General features: G+C 40.6%; 1 protein-coding gene across 1 annotated transcript in view; it reads right to left on the minus strand.

The window, feature by feature from the left end:
• RIPOR1 (RHO family interacting cell polarization regulator 1) overlaps window positions 1–16,864 on the minus strand; it is a 270,159-nt gene extending 253,295 nt beyond the window's left edge. Inside the window, exon 1 of the mRNA XM_075837475.1 lies at window positions 16,702–16,864. The gene's annotated coding sequence lies outside the window, so the exon portion shown is untranslated. The remainder of the gene's footprint in view (window positions 1–16,701) is intronic.
• Window positions 16,865–20,885: the final 4,021 nt, after the last annotated feature.

A 20,885-nucleotide genomic window follows, 5' to 3' on the forward strand; every position in this document is an offset into this window, starting at 1 on the left:
AATCCGAAAAATGTGTGTTTGGGGTGCAGGAGATACCATTTTTGGGTCAAATCCTCACTCCTAATGAATTCCGCATGGACCCTGCCAAGGTTCAGGCTGTGACTGAATGGGTCCAACCTGCCTCCATGAAGGCGTTACAGTGCTTTCTGGGGTTTGCTAATTATTACAGGAGATTTATTGCTAGCTTCTCAGTCATCGCTAAGCCTCTTATGGATCTTACTCTCAAAGGTGCTGATCTCCTCCACTGGCCTCCGGAGACTGTCCAGGCTTTTGAGATCCTTAAGAAGTGCTTTATCTCTGCCCCAGTGCTGATTCAGCCTAACCAAATGGAGCCATTCATCGTGGAGGTTGACGCCTCTGAGGTGGGAGTGGGTGCTGTCTTGTCCCAGGGTACCAGGTCCCTCACCCATCTCCGTCTCTGTGTCTACTTCTCCAGGAAGTTCTCGCCCACTGAGAGTAACTATGACGTGGGCAACCGGAAACTCTTAGCCATTAAATGGGCATTTTAAGAGTGGCGCCACTTCTTGGAGGGGGCTAGGCACCAGGTAACGGTCCTTACCGACCACAAGAATCTGGTTTTCCTAGAATCTGCCCAGAGGCTAAACCCGAGACAAGCTCGATGGGCGTTGTGTTTTTACTAGATTCAAATTTGTGGTCACCTATAGGGCTGGGTCTAAAAATATTAAAGCTGATGCACTGTCGCGTAGCTTCATGGCCAGCCCCCCTTCGGAGGAAGATCCTGCTTGTGTTTTGCCCCCAGGTATAATAATATCCTCTGTTGATACTGACTTAGTCTCCAAAATTGTGGCTGATCAAGGTTCAGCTCCCGGGAACCTTCCTGGGAACAAGCTGTTTGTTCCCCTGCAATTCCGGCTAAGGGTACTCAGGGAAAATCATGACTCGGCACTATCTGGCCATCCAGGCATCCTGGGTACCAAGCACCTCATTGGTATAAACTATTGGTGGCCTGGGTTGCCTAAAGACGTTAAGGCCTACGTCGCCACTTATGAAATTTGTGCTAGGTCCAAGACTCCCAGGTCCTGACCAGCAGTCTTACGATGTTCTTTGCCCATTCCTCAGAGACCTTGGACCCATATCTCCATGGATTTTATCACCGATCTGCCTCCATCTCAAGGCAAGTCGGTGGTGTGGGTTGTAGTAGACCGCTTCAGTAAGATGTGCCACTTTATGCCCCTCAAGAAACTACCCAATGCCAAGATATTATCTACCTTGTTTGTCAAACACATCCTGCGTCTCCGTTTCACCTGGTGTTTCCAACAATCCCGAGGTAGATGTCGTTCATCGGGAATTGTGCACAGTCTGGGCCCAGGTTCAGAAGAACCTAGAGGCGTCCCAGAGCATACAAAAGACTCAGGCAGATAGAAGACGTTCTGCTAACCCCTTGTTTGTGGTCGGGGATTTGGTGTGGCTGACTTCAAAAAATTTGCGCCTTAAAGTTCCGTACAAAAAATTTGCTCCCCGGTATATAGGGCCGTACAAGTTCATTGAGGTCCTTAACCCTGTCTCGGCTGGAGTTACCCCCATGTTTTCAAATACACTACGTGTTTCATGCCTCCCTCCTGAAACACTGCTCCCCGTCCTTGGTTACCTTGAGGAAACCTCCGATCCCTGTTCTCACCCCTGAAGGGGTAGAATTAGACGTGGCTAAGATTGTGGACAGCAGGATGGTCCAAGGCTCCCTCCAGTACCTGGTCCATTGGAGAGAATGCGGGCCTGAGGAGAGGACTTGGGTACCTGCCCGGGATGTTCACGCTGGGGTATTGCTCAGGAGGTTCTATCTTCGGTTCCCCAATAAGGCAGGTCCACCTAGGAAGGGTCCAGTGGCCCCTCATAAAAGGGGGGGGAGTACTGTAAAGGATCTGCCAGACACAGATTCTGTTTCGACGCCCGTGGTTAATCAATATGCACCTGCTCCTAGGTCTGGTATCTCGTACACTCCTGGTTTGACTCGGCTCGTTCACTACTCTTGTTGCTCACGGTGTTGCCGTGGGCAACTGCCCCATTTCCCTTAGCTTCTGTGTACCCTTGTCTGTTTGTTTGTCGTGCACATATTGAGCGTAGGGACCGTCGCCCAGTTGTACGCCGTCGCCTAGGACGTGCCGTGCAAGTAGGCAGGGACTGAGTGGCGGGTAGATTAGGGCTCACCTGTCTGTCTCCCTACCCCGACATTACAAAAATAAGCTTTCAATTAAAAATTATTTTCAGCTTTAAGACGCCATGAAATCAGAAGCTGAAAACACAGAAGTATGATGTTTTCTAATTTACAGCCTCTCTCATCCAGCTTTTTCCACCTGCATGGTGTACCAATCCTTGGCAATGTCCTAGCACCCCAAGAAGAAAGCTTTGCCAAACAAGTGACTTTGCTAATACATCCAATATACAATATTTGTGTAGCTGTTGCAGATAAAGCAAAGTATTTAGTCATCCGGATTCAACTGCAGTCCCAACAAACATAGGTGTCAGAACCCTAAATTATTGCTTTAATGCCCATGCACCACACTTAGGCTAAGCTGACATCATAATAGGGGGAAAAAAACCTCCAAAAATATCTTAGACCATGGACCATCCAATCGTTCAGCCAAAACAGAACACCATAACCTTTAAGGATAATGATCAGCATTTGTCTGGAGTGCTTAATCTTGCATGATGCTTGAAGCTATTGGAGCCATTATGACCTGGCTATAGGTCAACTTCCATAGAAATTAAGGGGACTGCTTGACATACTATACAGTATGAACTCACATCTCAACTCGCTCTTGAATAAAATTAACTTTAAAGGGGTTTTCCAGTCCCAAAAAATTGATGGCCTATCCTCAGGATCCTCAATATGTGATCGGTCGGGCTCTGACCCCTGGGACCCCCACTGATCAGCTGTTTTGAAGTGGCCGCAGTGCTCATATGAGCGCTACTTCCCCTTCATTTCTAGTTTCTCACTGTGTCCTAATATAAGAAGCTAAACAACAAAGAGCAGAACACACCTAACTCAATCCATTATTGTTTCATGAAAATAGGAAAACTTGCAATTATGCTCTATATTTCCATGAATTCCGTCTGCCACTTTTCCTTTTGAGTTAAGCAAAATCGGAAAAACAATTTCTATCAGACATGAACAGTTTGAGTTTTTCTGGCTGTCCACCAATGAATAACAATGCAAGAAACCACAGAGAGATCAAATCTGCTTCCTCATTCAGTTTATCATTCTAAACAAAAAAGAAATGATGTTTCAGCTTTTGCAGAGGTCATATAATCATAACGTCAGTTCTTGTTGCTCCAGTTTTCTTTAAAATCAACCTAACCAAAGAAAACAGAGGCAGCGTTATGTAAAAGTTGTTCTAGCTGTAAAACCAAAATCCTGCTGCTGCTGTAGATCTACACCGCGTTCCAAATTATTATGCAAATGTTATTTTTCGCTGATTTCCCTAAATAGTCGATGCAAATGACAGTCAGTATAATCTTCAAGCCATCAACCGTTAGAGTATAATGCGAATTTTATTGAACAAATCTCCTAATGATAACAGATTTTTTTTTAGAAGTAAAAAACTCAAAATGCACTGTTTCAAATTATTATGCACAACAGAGATTAAAACATTTTAAAGGTTGTAAAGAGAACTAAAATGGTATTTTGTTGAATTTGCAGCATCAGGAGGTCATATTTACAGAAATCAAAAGCTCTTTCAATCAAAAAAATCTTAACAGGCCAAGTTACATGTTAACATAGGACCCCTTCTTTGATATCACCTTCACAATTCTTGCATCTATTGAATTTGTGAGTATTTGGACAGTTTCTGCTTGAATATCTTTGCAGGATGTCAGAATAGCCTCCCAGAGCTTCTGTTTTGATGTGAACTGCCTCCCACCCTCATATATATTTTGCTTGAGGATGCTCCAAAGGTTCTCAATAGGGTTGAGGTCAGGGGAACATGGGGGCCACAGCATGAGTTTCTCTCCTTTTATGCCCATAGCAGCCAATGACACAGAGGTATTCTTTGCAGCATGAGATAGTGCATTGTCATGCATGAAGATAATTTTGCTACGGAAGGCACGATTCTTCTTTTTGTATCACGGAAGAAAGTGGTCAGTCATAAAATCTACGTACTTTGCAGAGGTAATTTTCACACCGTCAGGGACCCTAAAGGGGCCTACCAGCTCTCACCCCATGATTCCAGCCCAAAACATGACTCCGCCACCTCCTTGCTGACGTCGCAGCCTTGTTGGGACATGGTGGCCATTCACCAACCATCCACTACTCCATCCATCTGGACCATCCAGGGTTGCATGGCACTCATCAGTAAACAACACGGTTTGAAAATGAGTCTTCATGTATTTCTGAGCCCACTGCAACCATTTCTGCTTGTGTGCATTGTTTAGGGGTGGCCGAATAATAGCTTTATGCACACTTGCAAACCTCTGGAGGATCCTACACCTTGAGGTTCGCGGGACTCCAGAGGCACCAGCAGCTTCAAATACCTGTTTGCTGCTTTGCAATGGCATTTTAGCAGCTGCTCTCCTAATCCTATTAATTTGTCTGGCAGAAACCTTCCTCATTATGCCTTTATCTGAACGAACCCGTCTGTGCTCTGAATCAGCCACAAATCTTTTCACAGTACGATGATCACGCCTAAGTTTTCTTGAAATATCCAATGTTTTCATACCTTGTCCAAGGTATTTCACTATTTCACGCTTTTCGGCAGCAGAGAGATCCTTTTTCTTTCCCATATTGCTTGAAACCTGTGGCCTGCTTAATAATGTGGAATGTCCTTCTTAAGTAGTTTTCCTTTGATTGGGCACACCTGGAAAACTAATTATCACAGGTGTCTGAGATTGATTACAATGATCCAAAGAGCCCTCAGACACAATACCATCCATGAGTTTAATTGAAAAACTAATAATTAAATGTTTATGACACTTAAATCAATTTGCATAATAATTTGGAACACGGTGTATAGGGTTTTTCCCACAAGAAAGGTGATGCTTGGAGTAGTATTTGGAGTATAAAACAAGGCAAATATTAAATTCTTCTACTGTCCTGATCTGTTATGACCAAACGCTCCCTAACTTCCCTTTAACACTGAGCAGTACTATGAGGATCTTTCACCAGATTTCACAATACAAACTGCATACATTATTCTATAGATCTCCTAGACCTGATGAAACCGGTGTACATACTTTGAAAATCCAAGTCAGAACGGCTGTATAATCCTTTTCCTTCCTGATATTAAAATGAGCATTTTATGTGACCAAGTATATGCGTGATGTAATCTGAAGCTCCTGTCAGTGTCCGTCCTTTCCTGAACCATTCCTGAAAACTCACACATGCTCAGTACAAGCCGCAGCTTCCCTGGCTCTCCAGTGGGAATGCCTGTTTTCTAGCATCAGTTTCAAGGTGGTCATACACATTAGGCTGGGTTCACACGACCTATTTTTACGTCTGAAAATAGGGCTACAATACGTCGGCAAACATCTGCCCATTCATTTGAATGGGTTTGCCGACGTACTGTGCAGACGACCTGTCATTTACGCGTCGTCGTTTGACCATCTAATGTGTATGGCAGTGTCCCGACTGATGGCAGATGGTGAGAGAGAGAAGAGTTGGGCATGTTAAATTTCAACATGCCTGATCCATTTGTTCTTTAGTAGATAAGTCGCTGCCAGAGAAGTCTGACAGCTGCTGTCTCCCCATTGAAAACACATGCATGTGCAAGCGTGCATGTGTATGGGGGAGTCGGAAGAAATAGCTGTTGGCCGAATATGCTTGGACTCATAAAATCCTAATTTTAATATCAGGCAGGAAAACTTTAAAACTCTAAATGAATTATCAAAGTAAGTACACCAGCTTCATCTATTTAATAATGTATGCAATTATGAAACCTGGTGGCAGATCCACATTAAAGATTTTTTTTCGGCAGCCCCGTAGAAATGAACGGAGCGATGGCCGAGCATGTGCACTACCTCTCTATTCCTATGGGGCTCCCAGGAGCGTTCAGTGCCCCGATTGCCCTGAAAAGTCATGTATGACACTCTGAGGTCTTATAGGACTGTACCCAACCCCTTTCAAGCTCTTTAACGCCAAGACAGCATTAGTAATGTCAAAATGACAGCAACATATATGGCTATGGGTAATCGGATGGTAGCCGGTGGTAACAAACAGCCTGTTTAAAAACACACTGCACTCTCATGTTTTTTATGATTTTAAAAATTTAAAAAAACTGTACAAAAATTATCTTTTATTGGTGGCAGAGACCTGCTGGTGTATATACTCGCTTGGTGGTATTGGAAAAAGCAATCGCTTTTTAACAAGTGGTCCAAAAAGTATCCCTTTCTGGAGGCACATGCCTTCTGGTGTTTATACACACTTGTTGGTATCAGAATAAACAATGGCTTTTAAAAAGCTGTCCAAAAAGTATCCATTTTTGGGGAGTAGCAACAGATTTTGTGTTATTTTAAATGAAAAACAAAATAAAATAATAAAAAAAAAATATATATATATATATATATATATATATATTTATTTTTTTTTAATTATTTTATTTTGTTTTTAATATATATATATATATATATATATATATATATTTAAAATATATATATATTGTTTTCTATATATATATATTTTTTTTAATTTATTTTTTTAATATTATGCACCACTTCTACTGCCATGACTACATGTGCCAGTGACAGTGTGCTTGATCATCCTGGCAAGTAAAGAAGCAATGGCTCTTTACTCTATTTATTGAAAAAAACATTGGCTTGGAGTATAAATGTATGATGCAGAACAATATGCCAATTTTTGGTGGCACTTTTAGATATGCAAAACTGCCAACTGTATCAACAGGCAGCAGCACGCTATCACATCGGGATATAAATTTTAATTGAAATGTATTTATTTGAAAAATAATTGTCAATTGAACACAGACTGAAGTATATCTGCGCTGCATAAATGCTTGACGCAGAACAATACTGCAATTTTTGGTGGCACTATTAGATCTATGCAAAACAATAAATGATGTCTGTTTCAAGAGGCAGTGTCACGCTATCAGCATCAGGATTTATATTATTGAAGAAGATATTAACCGCTTCCCGACCGCCCACTGTATATTCACGTCGGCGCTTGCTGGGCTCTGTGCAGCGCCGATGTGAATTCACGGTGGGTGTTAAAAGCACGATCCGGGTGTCTCAGAGTAGCGCTGACACCCGGATCGCGCTGTTAACACCTGCCTCTAGTCCCGGAGACATGACCGGGACCTAATTGGTTCAGGTCCCAGTCATGTGATCGCAGGGAAAGTTTGTTGTAGCAACGAACTGGAAAGTTTGTTACTACAACAAACTGGAAAGTTTGCTGCTACAACAAACTTTCCCGGGGACCGATTGCAGGTGCTGCAGTCGGTTATAAGGCAGAACCGGAGGCCATACAACGGCCCCCGGGTCTGCCATGCACAGCAGCCTATGAGAACCAGCCGGAGGCCGGTCCTCATAAGCTTCCTGTCAGTGTGACTCTCAGCGTCACACTGACAGTTTATAACACGTTACACTACCTAGGTAGTGTAATGTATTATAGCAGCGATCAGTGCTGCCAGTCTTCAAGTAAAAAGTAAAAATAAAGTAATAAAAATGTTTTATAAAAGTGTAAAAACAAGTTATAAAAGTTATAAAAACAAAAAATGCTTTTTTTCCTATAATAAGTCTTTTATTATAGGAAAAAAATGAAAATGTTAAAAAAAGTACACATATTTGGTATGACCAAGTTCACACGACCCAAACTATAAAACTATAATATTATTTTTCCCGCACGGTGAACAGTGCAAAAAAAATAATTCAAAAACAATGTCAGAATCACTATTTTTTTGGTCATCAACCCTCCAAAAATATAAAATAAAAAGTGATCAAAAAGTCGCATGTACCCTAAAATAGTACCAATAAAAACTATAACCCGTCCCATAAAAAACAAGCCCTTACACAGCTTTTTTGACTGAAAAATAAAAAAGTTATGGCTCCAAGAATATGGTGACACAAAAAATAAATAATTTTATCGAAAAGTGATTTTATTGCGCAAATGCCACAAAACATAAAAAAACGATATACATCTAGTATCGCCGTAATCGTATCGACCCGCAGAATAAAGTAAAATCTCATTTATAGCGCACGGTGAAAAGTGTAAAAAAAAAAAAAGTCAAAAAACATTGGCAGAATTTGTTTTTTTGTCACTTTGCTTGCCAAAAAAATCTAATAAAAAGTGATAAAAAAAATCACATGTACCCTAAAATGGTACCAATGAAAACGACAGATTGTCCCGCAACAAATAAGTCCTCGCACGGCTCCGGTGAAGAAAAAATAAAAAAAGTTCTGGCTCTCAGAATATAGCGACAGAAATTGTGCAGTGTCCAAAGGCGGATAAGATCGGGCGCCATTTATCAGTGCGACATTGGCCACATATCTGCGGATTATTATTTATTTACCGAATAATTATACTCTCTTATTATGTCCTGATGTACTCTGCCCAATTTACATGTACCCCCACATCATAAACTGAAATACCAGCAAAACCCCAAACAGAACAGTTACTAAGCAAACTCTGCGCTCCAAATGCCAAATGGCGCTCCCTCCCTTCTGAGCCCCACAGCGTGCCCAAACACCAGCTTACGTCCACATATATGATATTTTATATCCGGGAGAACCCGCTCAACATTGTATGAGGTATTTGTCTTCAGTGGCACAAACTGGGCACAACATATTGTGCATTAAAATGGCATATCAGTGGAAAATTTAAATTTTCACTTTGCACCATCCGCTGCGCATTAACGTCTTCGCGCACCACGACTTAATAGCATGTCGTGGTGCGGGGGGTTATATATGGAGCGGGGCTCATGCGCTGCGCCCGCTCCATATTTTGCAGGTGTCCACTGTGTATTACAGCGGACACCCAGGACTAATGGACAGGAACAGCGATCGCGCTGTTACAGGAGCCTGTAAAAATTTTATTATACTGCAATACATTAGTACTGCAGTGTATTGTACCAGCGACCTAATGATCACTCGTTCCAGTCCCCTAAAGGGACTTTTGGGAGGTTTCCACTGTTTTGGTACCTCAGGGGCTTTGCAAATGCGACATGACACCCGAAAACCATTCCAGCTAAATTTGAGCTCCAAAAGCCAAATATTGTTCCTTCCCTTCTGAGTCTTGTCGTGGGTCCAAACAGCAGTTTATTACCACATATGGTGTATTGCTGTAATCAGGACAAATTGCTTTACAAATTTTGGGGTGATTTTTCTCCTTTATTCATTGTAAAAATTAAACATTTCATTTTAATTTCATTTTCACGGCCTAATTCCACTAATTTCAGCAAAAAAACTGTGAGGTCAAAATGCTAACTATACCGCCAAGAAAAATTCCTTGAGGTGTGTAGTCTACAAAATGGCGTCATTTTTGGGGGGTTTCCACCGTTTTGCTCCCTCCAGGGCGTTGCAAACGCGACATGGCACTGAAAACCAATCCAGCACAATCTGCGCTTCAAAATCCAAATGGCGCTCCTTCCCTTCTGAGCTCTGCCGTGGGTCCAAACAGCAGTTTAGTACCACATATGGAGTATTGCTGTAATCGGGAGAAGTAGCTTTACAAGTTTTGGTGTGCTTTTTATTCTTTATTCCTTGGAAATATATATTTTTTTTATATTTTTTCAGAAAAAAAAGTAGATTTTCACTTTCACAGGCAAACTCCAATAAATATAGCAGAAGACCTGTGGGGTCAAGATGCTAACTATACCCCTAGATAAATTCCTTGAGGGGTGCAGTTTCCAAAACCGTGTCACTTTTGGGAGATTTCCACTGTTTTGGCACTACAAGACCTCTTCAAACCCGACATGGTGCCTAAAATATATCCTAAAAAATGAGGCCACAAAATCCACTAGGTGCTCCTTTGTTTCTGAGGCCGGTATTTCAGTCCATTATCACACTAGGGCCACATGTGGGATATTTCTAAAAACTGCTGAATCTGGGCAATAAATATTGTGTTGCATTTCTCTGGTAAAACCTTCTGTGTTACAGAAAAAAATGTATTACAAATGAATTGCAGCAAAAAAAAATATAATTTGTCATTTTCCCCTCTACATTGCTTTAATTCCTGTGAAACGCCTAAAGGGTTAAGAAACTTTCTGAATGCTGTTTTGAATACTTTGAGGGGTGCAGTTTTTAATATGGGGTGATTTATTGGGTCTATCTAGTACATAAGGCCCTCAAAGCCGCTTTAGAACTGAACTGGTCCCTGTAAAAATCGCCTTTTGAAATTTTCTTGAAAATTTGAGAAATTGCTGCTAAATTTATAAGCCTTGTAACGTCCTAGAAAAATAAAATAATGTTCAAAAAACGATGCAAATATAAAGTAGACATATGGAATATGTGAAATAGTAACTATTTTGTGTGGTACTACTATCTGTTTTACAAGCAGATACATTTAAAATTAAAACAAAATCATAATTTTTTGCAAATTTTCTCAAAATGTTGGTGTTTTTCACAAATAAGCAATGAATTTATTGACCAAATTTTTCCACTAATATAAAGTACAATATGTCACGAGAAAACAATCTCAGAATCGCTTGGATAGGCAAAAGCATTCCAGAGTTATTACCACATAAAGTGACACATGTCAGATTTGAAAAAATGGGGCTGGTCCTGAAGGCCAAAATGAGCTCGGTCTTGAAAGGGTTAAATAGGTGATGTGAATGTGATGAAGATTGGTGATTCACAAATTAATGTAAGAATTGTATAGTTGCAGCAGCACTCACTTACAGCAATGGCTGCTTGTGCCTGCCTAACTCATATCTCTCTCTCTCTAAAATCTATCTCTCTGTCAAATTATTATAAATGTGTCTATTCTTTTCTCCTCATTACGAAACACCCTCACTGACACTAATCCCCTATCTTTCTGTATTTTACTATCTCTCACTCTGTCTGACATCCTGTCTCTTTTCTTTCCTTCCCCATCCACAAAGCAGGAGCATTTCCTATTTGGGCCTATACCCCTCATGATTGGCTGTGCTAGAGGCAGGGATGCCTGCAAGGCATCATGGGAAAGCCCGCCAGGTTGCTGCCAGAGGTCATGTGAGCCTTCTTCTTTGTCTTCCTCTGATCTGTAAAATGGTGGCCTCCATTTTTAGCGATTTCATGCGGAACAAATCCCATAAGTTTCGGATTCTCTAAAATCCAAAACTTTTTGGAAATTTGTAATGAATTTTGACTAGGGTAGAATTAATTTGCTAATATCTTGTCATCCTAAGTGATTCAACAACAAATCGTGCACTCTTGTAAAAGGCAATTTGCAGTTGACTGGGGGCAGAAACAGTATTTGTTTCTAGATGATAAAATCATTCCTACAAACAATTTCTTAAAATGCTTATTCTTTTTTTTATTTTTACAGGAAGAAAAAAATATATAAAGTGCTTCCCATCTGGTATTGTGTGATGAACTTCATCATATCTCAGCAAATTCCTTCAAGGTCCATTGGAAATTACTTCTTACTTTGAACAATTTGTTGTGTAGTACTCTAATTCTGTAGATCCACAAATACTGCTGAATTTCAACACAACATGAATTTATGCTCCGAAGTCCGTTTTAATAATATTTGCAATTACTTGTTCTCATCCATATTTAGTAAACCGGGAGAACAATAAACCAGAATTCTTTCTATTTAATAGAAGACTGGACTACCCAATATGAAACCGGGTTTATGCCTTAATATAACAAACTTTTTTTGCTGTGAATTTAGCTCCGAATCAGCTGTTACATGCACATTTTTCTGCGGATCTCACTCTGCATTTCCCATGCATTGCAAAAGATTAAATCTACAGTGAAAATCTGTGGCATTTTCGAAAAAGATTGAGCACTGCAATTGTACCTCATACCCAGCTCTGCCTCGTCTTTATAACTGACCCCTGGCTTCCTAACTATGTTACCCTTCACCCTTGTTACTGCATCTGTCTCTGCCTGAGTCCCATTGCCAACTTCTACACTATTGACCTCACTTCGTCCCTCTCCATGTTACACCCTCCTCGATACGTTTATATAGACTTTGTTTGCTGTTGCCCATAGCAGCTGTAGCTCCTATCCCTCTTATTTTTGGTGTGGTTCCCTTTCTGCTAATGTTATCCAGAGAATAAACCACAAGACTAGCTAGAGGCACCGTAGTCCTGGGGCCATCTGAGTAACTTGACCTTTAACAAAGTCATGGGAAGAGGGGTGGTATTTCTGAAATTGTGCTGTCTGGTTGGTCCTATCTCTGGGTATCGAAGAAATCCGATCAATACACAAAATACTGAATTTTCAAATACATATAAGTTATATACAAGTACATTTTCCTGTATTCCTTTTTTTGCATGATGTCCTAAACGAAGATACTTATTTTACTAAGGGCAGGGGGAGTAGAAGAAATGAGAGGAAAGCTAAAAAAAAAAAGCTTTGAAAAAGAAATATGAAGCTAACCAATGAAATAGTTAGAAGACAGGGTAGGTAGTCACTAGCAAGGCTTTGGTGATGTTACATTTCGTGGTTATGTTCAGCATATGCAGTGGTAAATACTGTATAGCATACGATGGAATATGTGGGAATAATTATGTGCCGAACATAATTATGAAGTGAACAGACTGACAACAATTACAGGCCCAGAGTACCTAATAAGACCAGCGTTGGAGATGATAAAAGTGCCATTAAATGAAGCTCCACCTTGAAGTAGTACTGGCTATATGGTCATCAAATGTTAGATCAGAACGACTCCGGAACGGAGATGAAAGCATAGGGGAGGGGACTCATGACAAAGGGGGTAGTGAGATAAAGTGTTAAAGAAAACTTAAGAAAGGGTTAATAAGACGTTTAGTAAATACTTAGGGAGGAGGAGTTGAGAAGGTGTAAAAGAGAAGGCATAGATAGAGAGTGTCCCTTTCCGGAACAAAAGACCCTGAGGAAGAAGTTTCCCACCCGCCCTTCTTTAATCCGGGTTAGGCAGGGTGATGTTGGTATGGTAAGTTTAGGTGTCATAGCAGCAGAAGTATGAGGAGTTCTTGAAGGTAGAGTTAAAGAAATTGGAATAATGATGGTGGCAAATTTGGGCTTGGTGGAATTTTTTTTTACTCAGCCCGTTGGTTAAATTCCTGTGGGCAGGATCCCCAGGAAGGCTGGCATGTCTGGAAGATAATGGGTCCTCAGGCTAGGTCCAGAACGGCTGAGGGCAGAGACCATAGGCCTGTTAATGTTATTACAGTGAAGTGGGTACTGCTTCAAGGACTCCTCATAATCTAAGCGAAGAAAGATGTTATAATGTTAATTACAATGTTAATTATAATGTTATTTATAATAATATTATGGTATTTTGATATTTGATTGAATGGTTGTAAATAAAATAGTTTAATTAAAGTGGCTGCTGTGGCCTTCCCACCAAATCAAATGGTGGGAGGTTTACAGTAGGAATCTACTATCCTTAAGTCGATCTTACCTGCAAACGCTGATGCTGCTGCAGAATCAACTGTAGCCTCTGGTGCCGATGTGGCCGACACGATGCAGGACCTGTGAGTGACGTCACAGATCTGCACTGTCAGAAGCTGGGCGTTCTGAAGAGAAGTGGATGATACTTCTCTTCAGAGCGCCCAGCTAGTAAAAGTATTAAAAACGCCCCGATGTACGCACCTAATACACGCCCACTTGGACTTTTACTTTTAAACACACCCACTTGGACTTTTGCAAGCCTCATTTGCATAACTACAAAAATGGTCATAACTTGGCCAAAAATGCTTGTTTTTTAAAAATAAAAACGTTACTGTAATCTACATTGCAGCGCCTATCTGCTGCAATAGCAGATAGGGGTTGCAAAATCTGGTGACAGAGCCTCTTTAATGAACTAATGTTGAAGTATATAAAGAAAGTGTCTTATGAACCGGGTGGGATCTCAGACCATGCTCCTCATATGGTCGAGCTTGATCTGAGCCCGAGATGGCATAGTAAGGTATATAAGATCTTTCCATCAGTCTTGGTGAAAATTCCATTCCATGAGATAGAAAATGAATTGTCAGAATTTCTGGAAGCGAACTCGGGTTACCCGGATTCAGCGATATTATGGGATACCCTAAAAGCATTCATTAGGGGAATTGTTTTAAAAAACCAAAATATTATTAAGAAAACACAGCATATTCAAAGAGATATTATTAGAAAAACAACTAGAGGAGGCGGAAAGGCAATATGTAGATAATCCTCCAGAAGTTACTGAATCTCAATGGAAACTCCCAAATGAAATATGAAAACTTGATACAGGAGGAAGCACAATCAGAATTTTTTTTTAACTTGTAAACAATACTATTTTAAAGCCAGTAAATCAAGTAAATTTTTGGCCCATATTGTAAGTAACCAACGGCCTTCTAACTCGGTTTCCTCCATTAAGAACACAAAGGGGCAACTTGTTCACGACGCTAGGGAAGTAGAAGAAGAATTCAGAGGATTCTATCAAGACCTGTACTGCTCTAGGTTAAAAGAGTCTGAGGATAGCATAGTACGTTTTAGGAATGGAATGGAATTCCCTACTATTAATAGAGAACAAAGATCAATGTTAGACCACCCGATAACATCGGAAGAGTTGAGAGTGTCCTTGCTGGAAACGCCAAGTAACAAAGCTGTGGGGTAGATGGAATTCCATTTGAACTATATAAGTTATATCAGGATAAATTAATCCCTATGTTAGTGGAAACAGCAAATGTTTCCTATGTTAGAGGTAGGCTTCTATGGAGGCCACAGAAATTATTGTGATCCATAAGAAAGATAAGGACCCTCTCTTGCCGGAATCGTACCGGCCTATTTCACTGTTGAATATCGATGTCAAACTGTTGGCCAAGGTTTTGGCCGGCAGACTGATGAAGGTAATGAACAGTATAATTCATCCGGATCAGACCGTGTGTATTCTGGGCAGGGTTATGGTAAAGAACATCCGCCAAGTCTTTGCTAATTTACAATATGGGAAAGTGTACGACTGTACGCTAACAAGGCTGCTATCTTCTCTATTGATTCTATGAAAGCTTTCGATACAGTGGAATGGCGTTTTCATTTTAGAATTTTGGGTTGTTTTGGTTTCAGGGAAAAAATTAATAGATTGGATTAAACTGCTGTATAGACAACCACAGGCCAGTGTAGGCATGAAAGGTCAGAAATCAGAGTACTTTAACTTGGAAAGGGGAATGCGGCAGAGTTGTCCTTTATCTGCTTTGTATCTTGTATAGATAGAAGCTGTATCTTGCGCCGAGACCTGAATCTGTCAGGTCAGCGGGTCTGACAGGTTCAGTAAAAGTGGGTCCTGCGTGTCTCTGACATGCAGGATCCACCTGTTATCGATCACAGCTAACTTATGAACTTAGATGTGATCGATAACAGCTCGATCCTGCGTGGCCCACTGTCATCAAACCCGTCATTCCCGTGGACATGACGGATACAAGTTTCAGTAGAAGATACAGCTGCTTTGTATACAGGATACAGAGCAGCTGTATCTCAAAGTATTTAAAAAAATAAATAAAATGTAATTACAAAGTTGCACCAATTCCACTCATTCACATTTTTGCATATATATATATTAAAAAAAACAAACAAAAAAAGCACGTTTTGAAACATGTACATAGCGTTTAAGGAGTGAACACCTTTTAATATATTTGGCGCATCTTTGACTGTCTGTGCAGCAGAAATGCTAGCCTACACCTGCTATGAGAAGGTTTGAATTTGCGTACTAACTAACGCCATTTTCTGACGTAAATGATCATAAATCTGTTATTCTGGCAGAGGTCCCGTCTCCTTTGGCTATACCCGTCCCTTTTTATCGCCTCTTTCAGAAAATAGTGAAAAAAGTTTTAGCCCTAGGCGTGTGCCAAAATTTACGACAGCGAACTGGCGTAAACGCTGATACATTCCCACCAAAGTCTTGTGCAGGAATAGAGTTAAGTAGTATATAGTGATAGAATACCTCGGTATGGCGCTGCAATAGAGGAAAAAAGGGTGTTTTTTAACCTCATAACTCCCCTTTTGCATTACCCTGTTCCAGTATATTCGACCAACACATTCGAATCCAGCGTTATTGCTACAAACAAACAATTTTGGCACAGCTGTAAATTGTCGCAACAGACAGATGTTACGTTATTGTGAATGGAACCTGATGAGATCCCATGTACACAGTGCATTTTAGGGCTTTGCAGTAGCATCTTTTGGGAATTTTTTGCCCCATTGACTTCAAGTCAACTTTTCTTACATTTTTATTATGGTACAGCAATACAGATTTCATTAGAAACCGTTCTAGAACCATTAACTTGAACTCCTTCTTTAATAGAAATCTGCGCTGTAATTGTGGCCGAACAAACACATATATTTTTAGCAGCCGTGTTTTGCCCCAGTACTACCCAGTGTATGCTGCCCAGATCAGGCACATTGTGTAAAATAGATACAACATTTGATGTACAAAAAATAACACTAAATACAACATTATAGTTGAATTATTTAACCCTATGCGTGCTGTACAAATAGATTAAGCGATTGAGATAAATGGCTCAAATAATGTTTAAAGTATTTCTAATATCCTGGAAAATTTTCTGTATTCCTATAACAAGGAAATTTGCCTTGTAAATATATGAACTAACTGGCACACCACAGCAGCCTCTTGTTGAGACGATATTTACAAACCTTTTAATGGTGTCTTTGGTTGAATCCAGGGTGGAGAACATTCAATGTCTGATTTCCTTCCCTTCAGAGGTTTGTGTCAGGACCTGCTGTCTCATCCTGCTTCTCTCTCATCCTGCCTCTCTCTCCGGACACTGCTGCTGACCTGCCTCCCATTACCACCGCCCAGTCAGCTTGTCTCTGAGTGGTGTGACAGATGTAGTAGAGCTGATTCTGTAAGCATACATATGGTCAGTAGGTTTTATCAGACCTGCTGAAACATTTATTAAGGATTATTGATTTGTAGTTCTGCAAGTTTCTGCTGCATTTGTAAGACGCCTTCATGATTTTGGTGGAAATACAGCAATTGGGCTCATGCACACGACAGAACTCTGTGCATGGAGGCGCCGCAGAGTGGGATTACCATTTTTACCGGTCCCCCGCTTCCCTCTTCCTTTCCCTACTCTGTGAAAGTAATGCAATAGAATCTCCACCATTTTTGACATCACAAAACTGGCATAAAATAAATATCATTTTTAACCCTTTAAGGATCGGACACTTCACTATTGTAGCACAATTTTGTACAGCGATATGTAGCTTTGTAACTTCTCTCACCCACGTCTCGCTCTCTATTGACCCATTTGATGCGTTACTTAATGGACCTCTACCTTTTTTACCAAAGCATACCCCTACACTTATTTATCATATCTTTCTAGCAGCGAAGGTTGTTTTTGCTAGGTCTTGGCATACGTCTACGATAGCTATGGTACTTACATAGTTTGTACGGTTGAAAAAAGACACATGTCCATCAAGTTCAACCAAGGGATGGGAAAGGGGAAGTAAAAACAGTAAAGAAGGCTTGTCGCCTCTGCAGGTTGAACCTTTCTTTTTCCAGACGGAGGGAGTGCCCCCTTGTTTTTTGAGGGGGTTTTACATGGAACAGGATTTCACCATATTTTTTGTATGTGCCATTCATATATTTATATAAGTTAATCATGTCCCCCCTTAGTTGTCTTTTTTCAAATCAAAAACAAATCAGGTTGGTTTGACAACTTCTGTCCTTAGTAAAACCGTGCTGGCTGTTACATATAATACTATTTTTATTCACATAATCCTGTATATAGTCCCTCAATAGCCCCTCAAACATTTTCCCCACAATGGATGTTAAAGGGAATGTGTCGCTAGAATTTTTTTTTCTTCAGTTAAACAGTATTTAACCCCTTCAGGACCAAGCTCATTTTGGCCTTCAGGACCAGACCCATTTTTTCAAATCTGACATGTTTCACTTTATGTGGTAATAACTCCGGAACGCTTTTACCTATCAAAGCGATTCTGAGATTGTTTTCTCGTGACACATTGGACTTTATGATAGTGGAAAAATTTGCTCGATAAATTCAACATTTACCAGTGAAAAACACCAAAATTTTGTGAAAAATTGCAAAAATTAGCATTTTTCTAAATGTAAATGTATCTGCTTGTAAGACAGCCCGTTATACCACACAAAATTGTTGCTAATTAACAACCCCCATATGTCTACTTTAGATTGGCATCGTTTTTTGAACGTCCTTTTATTTTTCTATGACGTCACAAGGCTTAGAACTTTAGCAGCAATTTCTCACATTTTCAAGAAAATTTCAAAAGGCTATTTTTACAGGGGCCAGTTCAGTTGTGAAGCGGCTTTTAGGGCCTTATATATTAGAAACCGCCAAAAAGTCACCCCATTTTAAAATCTTCACCCCTCAAAGTATTCAAAACAGCATTTAGAAAGTTTCTTAACCCTTTAAACGTTTCACAGGAATTAAAGCAACGTAGAGGTGAAATTTTCAAATTTCATTTTTTTTTTGCAGAAATTCATTTTTAATCTATTTTTTTTGTAACACAGAAGGTTTTACCAGAGAAACGCAACTCAATATTTATTGCCCAGATTCTGCAGTTTTTAGAAATATCCCACATGTGGCCCTAGTGTGGTAATGTACTGAAGCACCGGCCTCAGAAGCAAAGGAGCACATAGTGGATTTTGGGCCTCCTTTTTATTAGAAAATATTTTAGTCACCATGTCAGGTTTCAAGGGCTCTTTCGGTGCCAAAACAGTGGAAATCCCCCAAAAGTGACCCCATTTGGGAAACTACACCCCTTGAGGAAATTATCTAGGGGTATAGTGAGCATTTTGACGCCGCAGGTTTTTTGTAGAAATTATTGGAAGTAGGCCGTGAAAATAAAAATCGTCATTCTTTCAAAGATAATGTAGGTTTAGCTAATTTTTTCTAATTTCCACGAGGACTAAAGGAGAAAAAGCACCACAACATTTGTAAAGAAATTTCTCCCGAGTAAAACAATACCCCACATGTGGTTATAAACGGATGTTTGGACACACAGCGGAGCTTAGAAGGGAAAGAGCGCTATTTGGCTTTTGGAGCTCAAATTTAGCAGGAATGGCTTGCGCAGGCCATGTCGCATTTGCAAAGCCCCTGAGGAGACAAAACAGTGAAAGCACCAAAAAAGTGACTCCATTGAGAAAACTACACCCCTTGAGGAATCCATCTAGGGGTGTAGTGAGCATTTTACCCCCACAGGTGTTTCATAGATTTTATTAGAATTGGGCAGTGAAAATAAAAAAAATCCTTTTTCTTCAATAAGACGTAGCTTTAGCTCCAAATTTTTAATTTTCTCAACAAATAAAGGAAAAAAAGAACCCCAACGTTTGTAAAGCAACTTCTCTGGAGTACGGCAATACCCCACATGTGGTCATAAAATGCTGTTTGGGCACACGGCAGGGCTCGGAAGGGACGGAGCGCCATTTGCTTTTGTTGTACAGATTTTGCTGCATTTGGTTTCTGGGCGCTATGTCGCATTTGCACAGTCCCTGTGGGACCAAAACAGTGGATCCCCCCCAGAAGTGACCCCATTTTGGAAACAACACCCTCAAGGTATTCACCTAGGGGTGTAGTGAGCATGTTAACCCCACAGGTGTTTTGCAGAAATTCGTGTGCACACGATGTGGGAGAATGAAAATGGGAATTTTTCCTTAGATACGCCAATATGTGGTGCCCAGCTTGTGCCACCATAACAAGACAGCTCTCAATTATTATGCGGTGTTTCCCTGTTTTAGAATCACCCTACATGTGGCCCTAATCTTTTGCCTGGACATTCGACAGGGCTCAGGAGTGAAAGAGTACCATGTCAAATTGAGGCCTAATTTGGCGACATATAAAGTATTGGTTCACAATTGCAGAGGCTTTGATGTGAAATAATAAAAGAAACCCCTGAGAAGTGACCCCATTTTGGAAACTGCACCCCTCAAGGCATTTATTAAGGGGTGTAGTGAGCATTTTCACCCCACGTGTCTTTTCCATAAATGATTGCGCTGCGGAAGGTACAAATTAAAATTTTTCCCTAGATATGCCAATTCAGTGTCAAATATGTCGTGCCCAGCTTGTGCCACTGGGGACACACACCCAAAAATTGTTAAAAGGGTTCTCTCGGGTATGGTGATGCCATATATGTGGAAGTAAACTGCTGTTTGGGCACACTGTAGGGCTCAGATGGGTGGGAGCGCCATTTGGGTTTTGGAGCGTGGAATTTGCTTGGTAATAGTTTTGTTTGGAGTATCACTGTTGTTTCCGTTTATAATGTGGGGCATATCTGAGCTGGGCAGAGTACATCAGGGGCATAGTCAGGTGGTATAATAAGGTAAAAAAAATAATAAAATGATCCATAGTTGTGTGTTACGCTGTGATCGATCCTGTCTGCACAGGCCTGTGTCGTACTGATAATTGGCGTCCTTCCTTATTCCCCTTTTGGTCCACACTCCGCACCTTTGCAGTTTGGGAAAATTTGCCGGGAAAGCGTTGTCCTGGTATAATACGGGCACCGTCGCTTCCAGCGGATATGGTTGGGCCCTCCCCTTCCTGGTTCCCTAATTTTAGTGCCTTGATACATCGCCTTTTGAAACAGAAGAAACGTTCCCTTCGTGCCTTCACAACTGGATAATTTTCTTTCCTGAATTATTGGAGCCTCAACTTATTTTATTTTTTCATAGACGTAGTGGTATGAGGGCTCTTTTTTTACGGGACGAGCTGTAGCTTTTATTGGTACATATTGGGGTACAATCAACTTTTTGATCACTTGTTATCCTTTTTTTGGGAGGCAAGGTGACAAAAAAAACAGAAATTCTGCCATAGTTTTTTCAGTTGTTTTTTTTTTATACA

Source organism: Rhinoderma darwinii, chromosome 9 (assembly GCF_050947455.1).
Source record: "Rhinoderma darwinii isolate aRhiDar2 chromosome 9, aRhiDar2.hap1, whole genome shotgun sequence".
Classification (NCBI taxonomy): Eukaryota; Metazoa; Chordata; class Amphibia; order Anura; family Rhinodermatidae; genus Rhinoderma; species Rhinoderma darwinii.